The sequence below is a fragment of the Ictidomys tridecemlineatus genome, chromosome 11 (genome assembly GCF_052094955.1).
Source record: "Ictidomys tridecemlineatus isolate mIctTri1 chromosome 11, mIctTri1.hap1, whole genome shotgun sequence".
In the NCBI taxonomy this organism is placed as follows: Eukaryota; Metazoa; Chordata; class Mammalia; order Rodentia; family Sciuridae; genus Ictidomys; species Ictidomys tridecemlineatus.
In genome coordinates, this window is record NC_135487.1 from 35,195,108 (window position 1) to 35,210,315 (window position 15,208).

Sequence of the window (15,208 nt, forward strand, 5' to 3'; positions counted from 1 at the left end):
CGATGTGCAACTATGTTTCCAGCCCCGTGCTTTCAAACTGTATGTATTGATATTTTTTCGTCACGAAGTCATGGGCAATCCAGAGTTGATGGACTGAGAAGCAGATGGAATTCAATGGAAAGATGCAGTTGAACAGGGATGAGAAGAATTTATAGCTATTTTTGCAACCTACCTGCACGGAGGGACAGCATCTTATTTATCAGTGTGATGCTTGGCAAAAGGCAGGCCCTGACCCATGGGAGATAATCACTAGCTGTTTGCTTAATTAAATGGAAATGAATGCAAATGAACCTTTCTGCCTCCTGCTTTGAAATCTCTTGGATTGGAAGCGAAGGGAAGCCTCTTACCTTTGCTTCTTCAAAAGCCCTGGGTGTTGAGGAGAAGCAAGGCACTTTGCAGGACCCAGAAAACAGAGGCCTTTGCTAGGGTATGCTTTGGGTTAAGGAACTGTCCCAGGATGGGTTGTCTGGAGGGATATGCATCGGATCTGTGTCTACTCTGCCAGCAAAGGCACAGCCCAAATGCTAGTTTGCTGGATTGGTCCCCTGTGATTTTGAAATTGTGGTAAGAGCCCCTGACATGTCCAAAGACAATCTTTGATTTGGGTGGGCAAGTGGAAGAATCCTCTTGCTAACAGGGCTGTGCCTGCCCTATAGTCCTGCCCTTGTTCTTGACATGGCCTGTGGCCAACAATCCAGGCCAGAGACACTCCCGGCGCAGAGCTGGAGACAGAGGGATGGGTGATGACAAAGTGGCTCCAGGATGGTGCTATGGGATGGCCTGGCTTCCTGCTTATGAGACAGCCAGCTACTGAGTCTTGGGCCAAGAACTGGGCAATGTGAGTTCCTGGCCCAGCTCAGCAGCTAGTTTGCTCTCCCTCCCTGACCTCAGACTTCTGCAGCAACTGGGAGGGTAAGGATGGATGGAACATTCTCCAAGTGCCCTTCCAAGGCTGAGGTTTAAAGAGCCCATCTTCATGCACACACACATATCCATACCACTTTAGATGCTCACTGGTCTCCAGAATTCTGTTCATGGCCCTGGGTGAAAATCCCTACCTTGAACCTCCTGCTCAAGACTCTAGTCCATTCCCTCATAGTATCACCTCCCATTCCTGCCTTATTTCTTTTTTTGCATCATACTTATAATCTAATTTACATTGGTTACTAACTATGCATTATGTTTGCCTTATGTTATGTCTCCTGGCTCTTGCATGTAAGTGCCATTGGGCTGAGCTCTTGGATTTGCTGATCTATCAGTGCTAGAATACTGCCCGGCACCCCAGTAGTTAGAGCAAACAGTGGTGGGAGCTGCCCCTGGGCCAGCTCAAGGTTGAAGCCCAGGTCCTGTTCTACCTTCACTGCCTTCCTTCTGCTGGGTGGCCCTCAGCCTCATTTCACAGGGGAAGTAACTGAGGCCCAATGAGAGGCAGGGGCTTGTCCATGGTCATTCTGCTACTTTGTGGGATTCAGCCCTATACTCAACAACATTTGGGGAGTTGTTCTGAGGTCAGTAAGACAATCGTGAAGCCCCTGCCTGGTCCACTGCTCCCCCTAGGGGTAAGGGTAGGGAAGCGCTCCGAGAAAATGATCCAACCCCTGGCAGGACAGGCCAGTTCCTGCAAAACCAGTCTCTGGAAATGAAAGCTACCTCTGTAGGGGTCTGCCTGACATCCCTCCCTCCCTCCCTCCCTCCCTCCCTCCCTTCCTTCCTTCCTTCCTTCCTTCCTTCCTTCCTTCCTTCCTTCCTTCCTTCCTTCCTTCATCTGGGAAAGACTCCTCCTCTTTCTGCAGGAAAACTGCTCTTCTCCCATTCCCGAAAGACTTGTCATTAGAGTATTCCATCCCCTTTCCAGGGGTCCTTTGTAATACCCTCTCTTAGATAGAGCAATAGGCTTGGGGACAGGCCAGTCTATATTTTGCATCTTTCCTTGGAGTGTGGTATATGGACACCAGGAGAGAGAAAGTCTTGTGTTACCAAGGTGGGACTCAGCAAGAGTAAGCCTAGGTCATCCCTCCCCCCCCCTCCCCTCCCGGCTCAAGTCATGGAGGACAGTTGCTTAGGGATTGGACCATACCTAGAGCAGAAATGATTAAGATTACCAAGAGAGCAAGAGTGGAAGCAGGCGCATGCACTTGAGAGTTGGCCACATCTTTTGGTCCTTACAGATCGTGATGCAGACTTTCTAATAAAGGTGAGTCAATCCAATTCGTTCTCTTTTCAGCTTAACCAGTTTAAGCGAGTTTCTGACAATGACAACTGGGAGTGCTGCATGGAGTGTGCCCAGGCCTGGAGGAAACCAGCCAGGGGAGCTTGAGACAGTGAAACCCAACTGAATGGGACTAAGCCAGTGCAGTAGATCCCAGGAGATTGCAATCCAAACAGGAACCACACCAGTGAAACCTAGTAAAGAAACCTTTCTTGGCCCCTGGGTTCTCATTTCTGAGTCAATGTAACACTGAAAGAGCCCTGGATGGTGTTCAGGGGCTTGGGCTTCCTGGCCTGCCAAGGGCCGTGGTTGAACAGCTGTCCCGGTGTGGAGACTATCTGCCACATGAGGTTAATATGCATCTGCCCTGAGAGCATCCAGTGTGGAATCAGACAAAGGTACAAATAAGCACCGTCCAATGGGTTCCTGGCATCTATGGTAATGACCTCAAAGTCCTGTTCCTCATTTGAAAGCTCCCTTTTGCTCCCCAAGGGATTATCCAGCACCTACCTGGAGAAGGCCTAGAAACCCTCAGGCTGAGTTCTGCTTGAGCCATGGTGGGAGGCAGCACAAGATGGTTCTGACGTTGGTTCCCTCTGGAGTAGACTCCAGCATTTGGGTCCAGCCCTTCCTGGCTGAGTGACCCTGGGCACACCACTTACCCTTCTCAAAGCTTCAGTTCCATCACATATAAAAATGGAGCTGATAATTGTAACTACTTCCTAGTTGTGAAAGGACTTAATGAGATAATGCCTATCAGGTGCTCTGACACACAGACATCCGCAGTATGTTCTTTTTACTATTGTTATACTTATTGGCATCCATACAGCATGTTGCGTTTCCTTGAAGGGCTTGTACATGCATAATCCTAACCATGCCCATGTGAGGGAGAATTTAAAGTCCCATTGTATGTAGGAGGATACTGAGATTTGGAGACCAAGGGACTTATCCAAAGTCACAGAGATAAGTCCAAAGCCAAACGTAGGGCATGCCTCATTCCCTCATAGCTCTGACCAACACCAGCCTGCTCAGGATTTCTGCTCTGAGGCAGATCACATCTCTTGAAAAGGGAGGGTGTCACGCAATCAACAAATTTTGAATGAAGATCTGGTGCTGGCCTTGTGCTAGGGTCATGGGGGAGATAAGAGAAGAGGGAGTTGAAGGGTGGTCCCTGGAAGTGAACCTCACTTGGGGACCTTCTCTCAGGGAATCCTTTGCTAAGGAAGGAAGTGAAAGGAGTTGAGTCTTCCTGCACATCTACTATGGGTGGGGCATTTACCTGTTATCTTCTTTCGTCCTTGAAAGACCCATTTCTCTGATGAAAGATGTGAGGATAAGGAGTTTCGGGGGAATTACCCAAGGTCACAGCTGGGGTGTGGTAGAGCTAGGGTGTGGCCCCAAGTCTGCTGAAGACATCCTGGGCTCTGCTTTTTGCACCCCATCAGTTCTTTCAGTGGTAATCGGGACCCCAACATGCTCACATCTTGGCTCTTGCATGGAGGCATCTTGTCATTGTTTCCTTGCTGTCCCTTTAGATCAAAGTCCTTGAGGGTAAGGACCATCGTACTCACCTTTGATTCTCAACTGCCTACCCCACGGTTGGCCCAGAGAGGGAGCAGAGGAGAGTCTGGAATGAAAAATGAATGGAGTGTGGAAAAGGGGGTTGGCTATGGTATAATTTGGGTTTTCTATTATTATTTTAATTATACGTAAGTTATGGGGCACACGGTGATAATACATATATACAATTGTAATGATCAAATCAGAGTCGTTAGCATTCCCATTTCCTTAAATGTTTGAAAATTTTATTAGCCTACAATAATTATACATGTTTATGAGGTACAGTGTGATATTTCCATTCATGTATACAATATGATTAAATCAGGGTAATTAACATTTCATCCTTGTCATCATTTTGTGTTTGGAATCCTTGAGCGTCTCTTTCCAAGTTATTCACAAAGTACACCACAGGTTATTATGACCTCCAGTCATCCCACAGTTCTGAAGAACGCCAGAACTTATTACTTTTGGAATCTGTTATCTAATCTCTGTTCCCCCGCCTCTCCCCATTCTTCCCAGACTCTAGAAATCACTGTCCTACATTCAGATAGACTTTTTCCAGCATCCAGGCATGAGAGAACATGCAGAGTTTGTCTTTCAGGGTAGGTTATCATGATAGCAAAAGGGATGGTCTGTTAGTTATCTTTCGATGGCTGTGACAAAGTACCCAGGAAATCAACTTAGAGGAAGGAAGAAGGATTTGTTTTGGCTCAAGGTTTGCCAGATGTCAGTCCACGGCCACTTTGGCTTCACTGATCTGCGCCTGTGTGGTGAGGCAGACTATCATGGTGGGGAGCACATGGTGGACAGACCTCCTCACCTCATGGCAGCCTTGGAAGCAGACAGAGGTGGGAGAGACAAGATATGCCGGGGACACCCCCAGTGATCTACTTTTTCCAACTAGCCACCACCCTGCGTTTATAGTTTAGACCATGTCCCAAGAGTCCATTCAGTTACAAACCCATCTGTTAATCAATCTACGAATCCACTGACGAGGTCAGGGCCCTCATAACCCGATCACTTCCCCAAGCCACAGGCCTAGACATTGCTGTACTGGGGACTGAATCTTTAATGCATGAGGCTTTGGAGGACAATCCAGATCCAAACGATAACAGACAGAACTGGAGGACATTGAGTTAAGTAACAAAGGCTTGGCTTTAAGAGAAGGAATCCTGGAAAGTGGAGACGACTACTGGTAGGAAGGAAGAAAATAAATTCCTTTTTGTTGCAACTTTTATTTAGATATCACCGACTATAGGAAAGTGTTCACTGATTGTCACAGGGTCTGGGCACCAGCTCCACAGAAGCCTCCTTCAGGCTGCCCCTCCCACCTGCCTCTGCCCTCTCCCCGGGGGTCACCACAGACTGACTTTTAACACCGTAAATTTATTGCCCATTTTAAAGCTTCATGTAAATAGAAAAATAGGTGATATTTACTTTTTCATCCGTTGCTTCTTTTACTCAACACGGGTTGTGAGATTCATCCATGTTATCACACACAACTGCCATTTATTATTTTCACTTCTATACGCATGCACTGCAACTTATATATCCATGTTATTCTCACTGGACATTGAAGTTTTTACTAGTTTTGAATTATTACAAATACTGTTGCTATGAATATCCTTGTCCATGTCATTTGCTTCCTATATGCACACATTTCTGGATGGATAGATGAGTGAAATTTCAGAGTCACAGGGTGTGTATCTTCTCTTGTTTAATAGATCATGCCAAAACAGTGTCCCAAACTGTTTTTGCCAATTAGCACTTCCACAAACAGTGCATGAGTTTTAATTGCTTCAAATTCTCTCTGATACTCATTATTGCTAGTCCTGCTTTGTTTAAAAATTTAGCCATTTTGATGGTTGTGTAGTATTCTGTTATTGTGGTTCTGCTCAGAGTCTCCCTTTGCTCCCCATCTCTTGAGAGTCAGAGCCAACACCTACACAGGCCTCTAGGGCCTCTGCTGCCCTGCTCTGGTCCCCTGCCTGCCTCTGTGTCCCCCTACCTGCTCTCTCCCTGATGTGACACAGACATCCCAGGCATGGTTCCTCCACACCCTCTTCCAGTTAGCTCTCTCCCCTGCCTCTTGAAGATGTCTCTCCTGGGGATACCAACCCCCACAGAGAAGGCCCAGCCTCCTCCCCTGCGGTGGTCATTCAGTTTCGCCTGCACCTGAAATGCCAGCCACTGCACGCTCCATTTTGTGTCTAGTCTCCTGTTCCCTGTGGGACAGGTAGACTGCCTGGCACTTTGTGGAGGCCCAGTCCATAGTCAGTGAATTCCTCACCTACGGGAGGCTGGATCACCTGGCTTTCCAACTCAAGTCCAAGTTTATGAAAAATGTAGTGACCTTCTTCTTCCTCAGTCCAGACAGGATTCTGGAAGCTTCTCTCTCCTCACTGTCCATTCTTTGCATTCAAGGGCTCTTTCCTCCACCTCCCGGGACCTATCTCCTGGTACCAAGCTCCAAGCCATCTACCCAGCGCCCTATCCCACGGGGTCCCCTCTGACCAGCCCTCCCACCCACTAGCTGCAGGTCCCAGACCTGCTGCTGGCCAGGAAGGGGAGAGAAGGCAAGCAGGTTTGCCTGACAGTCCTGGGGTCTGAATGGTCCCTGTGTTGTTCTAAACCAACGAGGAACAAACCCACATCTTCCACACAAGATCACAGAGATGTGGTTTCCTCTCCACAGAGTCCCTGTGCTTCTCCTTCCCTCTCTCCCTGGACCTCATTCCTCCACTGCGTCCCAGGCCCTCCCTCCATCTTCCTCTGACTACCTTTCTGTTCTGATCCCTCTCCCTCTCCCTCTCCCTTTCTTTTTCCTCGTCTATGGTCCCCCATCCCCACCATGGGGTCTTCCCTGGGGTTGGTTTGCACTTCTCCCTCCTCTGATCATCTCATCTTCCTCGTCCCTGTTTTTGCTCTTGAGTGTGTCCTTCATCCCATTTGTCACAGTTTCTGTCTTTGGGTGGCTTTCTCTGCCCTCTGTCTGGCTCTCTGATTCCCCATCTCCTCTCTGCCCATCTCTCCTCCGTCTCTGCACCCCTAGATGTCTGGCTCTGGCTCTCTCCAAGTCTCTCAGCTGCTCCACAGCCTCAGGGACTCGGAGGGCTGGGTGGAGTGAGAGGTGAGCGGCACCAGGGTCCCTCCTGTCCTCTGAGCTCCCAGCCCCTCAACCTGCACGTGCTGTTCTGCCCACTGGAACGTGCTTGGGCCGAGTCCTGGGGCTGAGGACATCCATTCGTCATTTCTGGTGGAAGTGAACCTTCCCAGGAGGCCTCTGCTTCCCCATCACCTGCCGATGAACTCTGCTGCACCTGAGGAGAGCTCCTTGCAGGGAAGAGGGTCCCACCAGGAGCCGCTCTCCAAGGAAATGCCGCCTTGACAGATGACGTGTCAGGAGGGGTGGCTTCCACACACCGTGAGCTGCCAGCTGGGCCTTCTGCAGGGCCCCACTGTCCCCGTTGAGGGCCTCCTGCTGGACCACAGTGGGTCGAGACTCCCCAGCAGAGGAGGGTCGGGTGGGCTGGCCACAGAAAGCTGGGCCATGCTCAGGGGCTGCTGGGGACTTTGTGGTCAGCAGTGTGTTTGTGGCCAGCTCTTTTTCTGTTCTCAAATCAAGGGGACTTCTTAGCTCTATTTTAGAGAGATCCATGAAGATTAATAAATGGCTGGTTTGAAATCCCATCCCCCCTTCCCCTCCCAGCCCCTCTGTATGGTCAGAGAAGATGCCTGGAGGAGAAAGAAGAGGGAGCCACATCACTCACTCACAGAACGCCTACTAGGTGTCCACACCGCACTCTGCTCAGGGCCTCAGGATGCACCTCGTGCATTTTCTGCCTTTGAGCCGCTCACCGTCTGCGGGTTGACATACAGTGAATAGAACTGTAGGAAAAGTATCCGTGGAATCCAAAAGAAACCCTGGGGACACCTGGAGTCCCCTTCCAGCTGGGAGGAGGCCGTTTGGAAGGCTTCCAGGAAGAAGTGGTCTCTGAGCTGCACTTGGGGAAGGGTGTCACAGGCAGTGTGACCTGGAGGTGTAGAAGCCTGAAAGGAGGACAAATCCAGAAATCAGGGGTCCCAAGGGAGGCCCACATGAGAAGCAGAGGAAAGGAAAGAGTGGGGAGCGTCCAGGTCTCTGGAGGCCAAGGTAGGGTCTTGGGCGTATCTGGGTAGACACTCCTCCCACACAGGCCTTCTCCCCCCAAAGGCTGTCCTTCCCCGTGGGAGCCGGGACCCACAGACATCGCTCAGTTCCTCTGCACAACCCTCAGGAGCCCTGCCCCTTCCCCAGTCTCTCCCTTCTTGGCTTCAGCTTCAGAAGAGAAGCCCTGCTCTCCCCGTCCTCTGCAGAGCTTCACAGGCGTCCCAAGATTAGGCTTTTGCAAAGAAAAGCTAGAACTCTTGCTGACCACATTTTTTTTGTACCCTGCCCCTCACCTCCCCTGGGGGGGAGGGCAAGGAGAAACAGCAGGGGGAGGAAGGGAGCTGGCCTTATCTTGATGCATCTTCATCTCAGTCAGAGGCAGTGAATGTGGTGTAGGAGGCACTGCTGCGGAGGAAGGGCAGGCCACATAAGCCCAGGTCTGAGGACTGAAGGGTGCAGGGTCTGTGCAGGGGGGGCAGGGAGGGGAGCAACCCCTTTTGTGTGTGGGAGGACTAGGACAGGTCCAAGGTCTACTGCTGGCCCCTCAAGGCCCAGCCCATGAGAGCTGATGTGTCCGCCTGCCCCTCCCACTTCATGAGCTTATTATCTGAGCAAGCGCCATGGAGAGCTGGCAGCCACCACACCTCCTAGTCTTCAGTTGAGGCAGAGACCCCATTGCTGGGACATCCCCCCAAAAAGTGAGAGGGACATATGCAAGTCAAGGACACACTTAGGCACACAGAGACCAAGACCTGGGTCCCCAGATGCCATCCCTGACACTCTCAGATGCCCAGAAACAGGCACACACACTTGTCTGGATGTGCTCAGAGGCACACTTGCATGGAAAGCTCACACATACACACGGCACCATCAAGGCTTAGACTCCACACCCACCACACCTGCTCGCACTGGAACACATGTCCCTGGCACACACATCCTGCTACTTCCCAGTCCTTGCACACAAGACATATATCAGCATCACTCACACCCACACACAACCACCACCAAACCCATACTGAGAGGCTGATCATGGGTGAGGATGGATGCTGGGTAAACAAGCCAGAGTCCCTCAGGGAGTGCACTAGTCAGCCAGGCCTGCTGTAACAAAATGCCACATGCTGGGTGGCTTAAATAGCAGAAATGTATTGTCTCAGGGTTCTGAAGGAGGGAAGTCAGAGGTCAAGGTGGAGGCAGGGTTGGTTTCTTCCAGAGCCTTCCTTCTTGGCCTGTCATTGACCATCTTCTCCCTGTGTCTTTCCAGGGTCCTCCCTCTGGACCCATCTGTGTCCTGATCTCTTCTTCTTTCAGACAGCAGGTCTATTGGATTAGGCCTGAATCGATGACCCTTTAAAGACCTCATCTCCAAACACAGCTGCATTTTGAGGCACTGGGAGTTAGGACTTCAACATGTACATTTGGGGGGACACGCTTCAGTCTGTAACAGGGAGCTGCCTCTGGTGGGGCAGATGCCCACAGCAAACGGAAATACAACAGGTTCCACCAGGACAGGGCCAAGAACACACAGGAAAGGCCTGGAGACTAGAAAGACGGAAGTGGTACGTTGGGACCACTGGGCAGGGGTCTCTGCAGAGACCTGTCTAGGACTGAGGACACGGGCAAGGGCCAAATCTGTCCTCCCCACCTCTCCGGTCCCCACAGGCCTGGCACAGAATGGGCCAAATACGTCGCAGGTGCTTGGATAAGCGGAGTGCTGAGCGAGAGTGGGGCTCCCTGAGTTGAGGAGGCCGCGCTCCTGGGTGGGAGAACACTGGGGGAGGGGCCACACCCACGCCTGAGTGCCTGGGTGGCCAGGCAGGGTGTGGATGGCCTGGCAGGAACCCAGCAGCTGAGCCCAACTGGGGAGAAAAGCAAGAGGAAGGGCGGGTGGAGGTGCAGAGGGCTGCCCCGAATGCCAGCCCTGGGCCTGCTATGTGACGCTGGGCAAGTTGCTAACCTTTCTGAGCCAGTTTCCTCATCTGCAAAGTAGAGGATAACATGGAGAGCCACCTTTTTTAGAGAATCGCTGAGAAGATGAAATGAGGTCATGTGTATGAAGTGCCTAGCATATTGCCCAGCACATAGCAAGCGCTCAATCAGCTCTAGCTCGTATCACCACCCTTGATCGTGGGTTTTCCTTCTGGAAAACAATCACAACGCAGACCTGAGTCATTCCAACCCCACCTCTTCCTGACCGCACACCCTCACTAATCACCAGGTCCCTGTGGATTCTGAGGGTCCAGCCTCACCCCCATCCCCTCCATGATGAGGTTGTGGTCTCACCATCTCCCCCTGAGTATCCTACTGGCCTTCCCTGGATTTCCCAGCCTCTCACTCATCAGTCCAGCCTCCACACTGGCTTCCAGAGAAACTTTAAACTGAAAGTCGGACCACGTGACTTTCTGGCTGAAAACCTCCAAAGTGCAATGCCACCTGGTGATCAAGGTCATTCAAGGCTGCTCAGCCTCTGGCCTCCAATTCCAGCCTCATCTGCAGCCACAGTCAGCATGTACTGTCCCCCACTGGCAACCACTCTCCAGACCCTGACTCTCAGCTGCTGCGACTTCTTATACCTCTGCTGTTCCCTCTGCTCACTGGAAGGCCCTTCCCAACTCCTCAGCCCAACATTTCTGACTGATGCTTCCTTCCAGACTGAGCCCAAGGCCAGGAGTCAGTGAGCTGCCTCTGCTGCCCCAGCTGGAGTCAGCCAAACCCTTGGTAGGCTTCTGTGTGGAGGGGCCACTCCCTGGAACAGCCTCTGTGTAGCTGCTCTGCCTCATCTGGGTTCCTGAAGAGTGCATTTGCCCTCCTCCTGTGACTGTCCCTGGCACCTGCACAGGGCTGACTATGTGAAGTCCTGACCCTGTGAGCCGATTCTGTCTTATAAACAAGGAAACCCGGGTTCCAAATAGCTAAGACCTGCCCAAGCCACATCTCCCTTAGACACCTCTCTGTACACACTCCTCCCAGTCTGGAACTCTCTCCTCTCCTCTCTGACTTATTCCTGAAACCCATTCGGATGTCACCGTCTGCTTCTTTCGATCCCCGTGGAGGAGGGATGAATTGTGGGCACCGGAACCAAGATTGCCTCTAGAATCGATCGCCTCTAGGATCTAGAAACAATCGAGTCACCTAAAATCACCCCACCCCACTATTCTAGAGATCTACTTTCATAGGTACCGACAGAAGAACTTCTACATTGGCCAGTGGAAGTGATCTATTTGCCAGGATACTGTACTGGGACCAGGGTCTAGCCATGGAACCTCTAGATGAAGCCACAGAATGAATCCTAGATCTCCTTGGGACGCCTCGTTGACCCTAGGCATGAAGTAGTGGAACGAGAGGTGTGTGGAGAGAAACCGACCAGGGCCTGTGCCTGCCTCAGTCTGGGCTCAGACTGTCCCACCTATGCCAGCCTCAGGCATTGGAGAGAGATTTAGAAAAGTTAGAGGGGGATGCTCCAAAGTGGCACAAGAGGAGGGGCCCCCGCTTGCCTAGGTCAAAGGGCTCTAGCAGATCCATATTCACCCTCTTGACCACTGGGCCAACTTAGTCGGAGACATGCATATGACCCAGGTGGGTTACTCAGTCTCAAACCGGCTTGAACCTAGGGAGTCATAGAGTCACTAAAAGTGTAGGTGGCATTAACAGAAGAAGAACAGTCTCTAGATCCAGGGAGGGCTGCAATTCTTTGCTGAGTTGTTTACGTGGAGAATCAGGCATTCCGTGATGAGCTCCATGTTTGAAGAGGAACAGGGAGGAAACGGATTCTATTGGACTCTTGGAACATTACGTAGAAGAAAAAAAGCAAAGTTAATATTGTGAAACTCTGAGGAGCAGAGCCACGGTGGGGACTTACAAGTGAAGGGATTGGAGGTAGATTTTAGAGTATAGTCTAATCATCCCACTGTTTAGAAAGAGACTCCCTGACCTGGGGAGAGTGAGGTGTGAGGTCTCCCCTCTGGAGTGTGCAAATCATGTGTGGACAGGCCACTCTCTGGGAGGCCACGGGGCACATTGCTGTCCTGGGAGTGGGCCCATTAAGTTCCTTTAAAGCCTTTTCCAGCCCTAAGGGTCTGAGACTCCTGTTATGGTGGAGAACCTGTCTCGTGCTGGACGCCCTGGGAGTGAGAGGAGGGGAGAGGACAGCCGCAGGCCCCTGGGTGCTCTTTCACAGATGGGCAAACAGAGGACACCATGCTTCACGACTCAGGGGCAAGTGTGTGGTGGAGTGGCCCTGGTCCCATGTCTGTGTCCCCAGCACCTCTCCCAGGGCTGAGGATTGCTGGCTTTACAGCAGTCACGGCAGTGGAACTGTATCATCTCTGTGCTGTCCGAGACCTTGGCCTTGAATGGTGGACTGTGAGACTGAATTTCCAAGGGAATTTAGTGGCCGTAGGCGGTGAGTGCCCAGCAGACTGGACGGCACAGGCCTGGAACATTTCCATCATCGCAGAAAGTTCTGCTGGTCAGGACTCAGTTCTACCACCCTGAGGCTCCTTCCTTTATTCCCCTCGTTGGACAGGCCAGCTTGCTGTGTGACTTTGGATGAATCCCTCCTCCCACCTCTCTGGCCTCTACCATCGATAAAATGAGGGTTCAAACTATAGAGCTTTTCTTTTTAAAAAAATAAACACTGTTGAGTCGAGGGCCTGGAGACTTCTCTCCTTCACAGTCTTCATTCCTTCTTCCCCTTGTCCTCTCTTTCCCTCCGTTGACCCCAACCTTCCACCACCCAGAGCACTGCTCCCAGGAACCCGAAGAACTTTTGTATTTACCGCTTAGCACTTGCTGTGCGGGTCTCTGACCTTCTTTAGAAACTTTTTTTCTTTACGAGTTTATTTTGGCTGGTGCTGAGCATTCATAAAATTCCTAGGGAACTGGAGGTTTAAAAGTGGGGCTTGTAAAAGGAGTAGGTGGGAGGGGGTGGGAACCCTGCAGGGAGGGGCGAGGACAGCAGCCAGGCCTGGGAAGTTGGAAGAAAAGGCAAAGTTTTCCATTCTCCACTCAAGGCCTCGCCTGGCCTGTGAGTGCTGGGTCTTTTGGGTCAAGGAAGGGGAGAAGAGGTGGAGGAGAGAGAACCACGTCGGGGGGAGCTGGGTGGAAGGAGGCACAGAGGGCCTGGGTTTCCCCACTGGGCCAGCAGAGCAGTTGATTTCTGATAAAGGGTCCCGTTGGCTTGTCTGGGGATTTTGCTTGTCATTCATCTCCTCCCGGGCCAGGCCAGGCTGCTCCTCAGCAGGTTGGACGCACTGTGGAATGGTTCAGAGCACGGGGCATATGAAACAAATTAGGTCTCCATTACAGCCACCCAGAGGCGGGTGATGGATGGGGCCCTGCGTTCACAGCAAAGCTAATTGGCAACACACAGAGACATCCAAGAAAGTATATTATTTTGCCAGACTTCAGAGTCATTGGGCAATTTTTTTTTTATTGTAGAACATTATACAGCCAGAGATAAAAAGCATAGTGAAAGTTTTAAATCTAATAAAAGCATTTGACTGCAGAGTAAAAATAACATACACAGAGAAGTTTGATTTGGATTCAGGTTTTATTAATGTTCTTTCATTGCAAAATGTTTCCAATTAAAAAACAATTTGAAGAGCACCACATTAATAAACGGCTTGTCTTCAGAAGGGCCAGAGATTTTGAAATGCTGTGGTGGACGAATACACATGTACACAGTGCTACCAGGAGGTTGATTCAGCAATATCTAGAGTATTCCAAACTGGACTCACATGGCTGGGACCTGGAGGGAGGAGGAAAAACCTCGTGACTGAGTTTGGAGGAAAAGCACCTGAAGTTTATTCGGTATCACCTGATCCAAGGACCCCAAATAATACACAACCCCGCTCACATGTCACCAGCAGGGACAGGCAAGGACTAGAATATTCCAGGCCTTAGTTTCCACATTTATAAAGCAAGGTGGGTAGTTTCGAAGTTCTCTGAGGATTTCAGAATTACTCCAGGAAATCAGTAAGGATGTTTATTGATTGTTCTCAAGTTTTTTTTCAATCTGTGCTTTAGGAAATATTAACTAAATCTGAAGTTGATCAGCCACGAAAAGAGACCAAATCATGGCTAGAACCTGTCAAACTGAGGCAGGAACTCATGCCTAATTGTTTTTTGTTTGTTTGTTTGTTTTTTAGGGTGGGTGGGTATTGGGGATGGAACTCAGGGGCACTCGACCATTGAGCCATATCCCCAGCCCTATTTTGTATTTTATTTAGAAACAGGATGCTTAGCGCCTTGCTTTTTCTGAGGCTGGCTTTGAACTCGAGGTCCTTTTGCCTCAGCCTCCTAAACCATTGGGATTACAGGCATGTGCACTGCACCAGGTTCCTGGGCTTATGCCTAATTGTTTTAAAAGAGTGATTAGTAGGGTTGGGAGTGGAGCTCAGCAATAGAGCACTTTCCTAGCTCGTGTGAGGCCCCGAGTTTGATCCCCAACAACCGTCCTCCCACCCACCCCCGACACGAAGTAACTAGTAATGTGACTGAGTCCAAATGAGTTTGCAAAATAACCAACCATCCTCATAATATAATATGGGGAACAGCCATGGTCAGATTATTTTTAATCAGTGGCTCTCAAAGGAACTTCATGTTTGCAAAGTGACTGGTAAATTAATCAGTCCCTCTGCTAATTCCCAACCAGTTATTTTTAGAAAAACTGGTCATTTTCAATTCAAGTACTTGCTTAACTATGGCCAACTGTTTTGTTTTCTGCCCCCACACCACTGGAGTTTTGACTCCAGGGAGGAAATACAGTCCTGACTGGCTTTTTAGGTAGCTTGAGCTATGGGGCCCAGGAGGCCTGATGGTGTGTGGGTCAGTTTGGAGGAGCTCATCTTTCTCTGGGAGACCTCTCACCCACTTGGTCAACTAGGGCACAGGAATACAGCCCAATAAACCAGAAAATAGCAGCCTTCTTCCTCTAGAAACAGGGGCTTTGTTCCCACAGGCTGGGAGTCAGTGGGTCGGGTGGGGCTGCTGCTGTTCCCGTGGGCACTGCCCTCCCCACCACTGCAGGATTGCCCGTCCAGCCTCCCTGGTCCTGGGCTGCACTGAGAGTCACAAAGCCACGATTGCAGAGCTCTTGCTCCCATCGCGGCTCAGAGCAGCAGCCAAGCACCCCTCCAAAAGCCTGTTGTGGGGGCAGCTTTTCAAACAGAATAGAGGAAGGGAATGAAATCATTCTCTCTCCTGATCCTACTCCGGCTAGCCCTTCCCCACGCCTGTGGTGACCACACGGAATTCCTGGGTCCTAAGAAAGGACACAGTCACTGTATTGG

At 50.7% G+C, this 15,208-nt stretch overlaps 1 long non-coding RNA gene across 1 annotated transcript in view; it reads left to right on the forward strand.

Moving 5' to 3' along the window:
* Window positions 1–15,208, forward strand: part of LOC120890759 (uncharacterized) — a 53,107-nt gene that overhangs the window by 10,885 nt on the left and 27,014 nt on the right. The gene's annotated exons all lie outside the window — the stretch shown is intronic.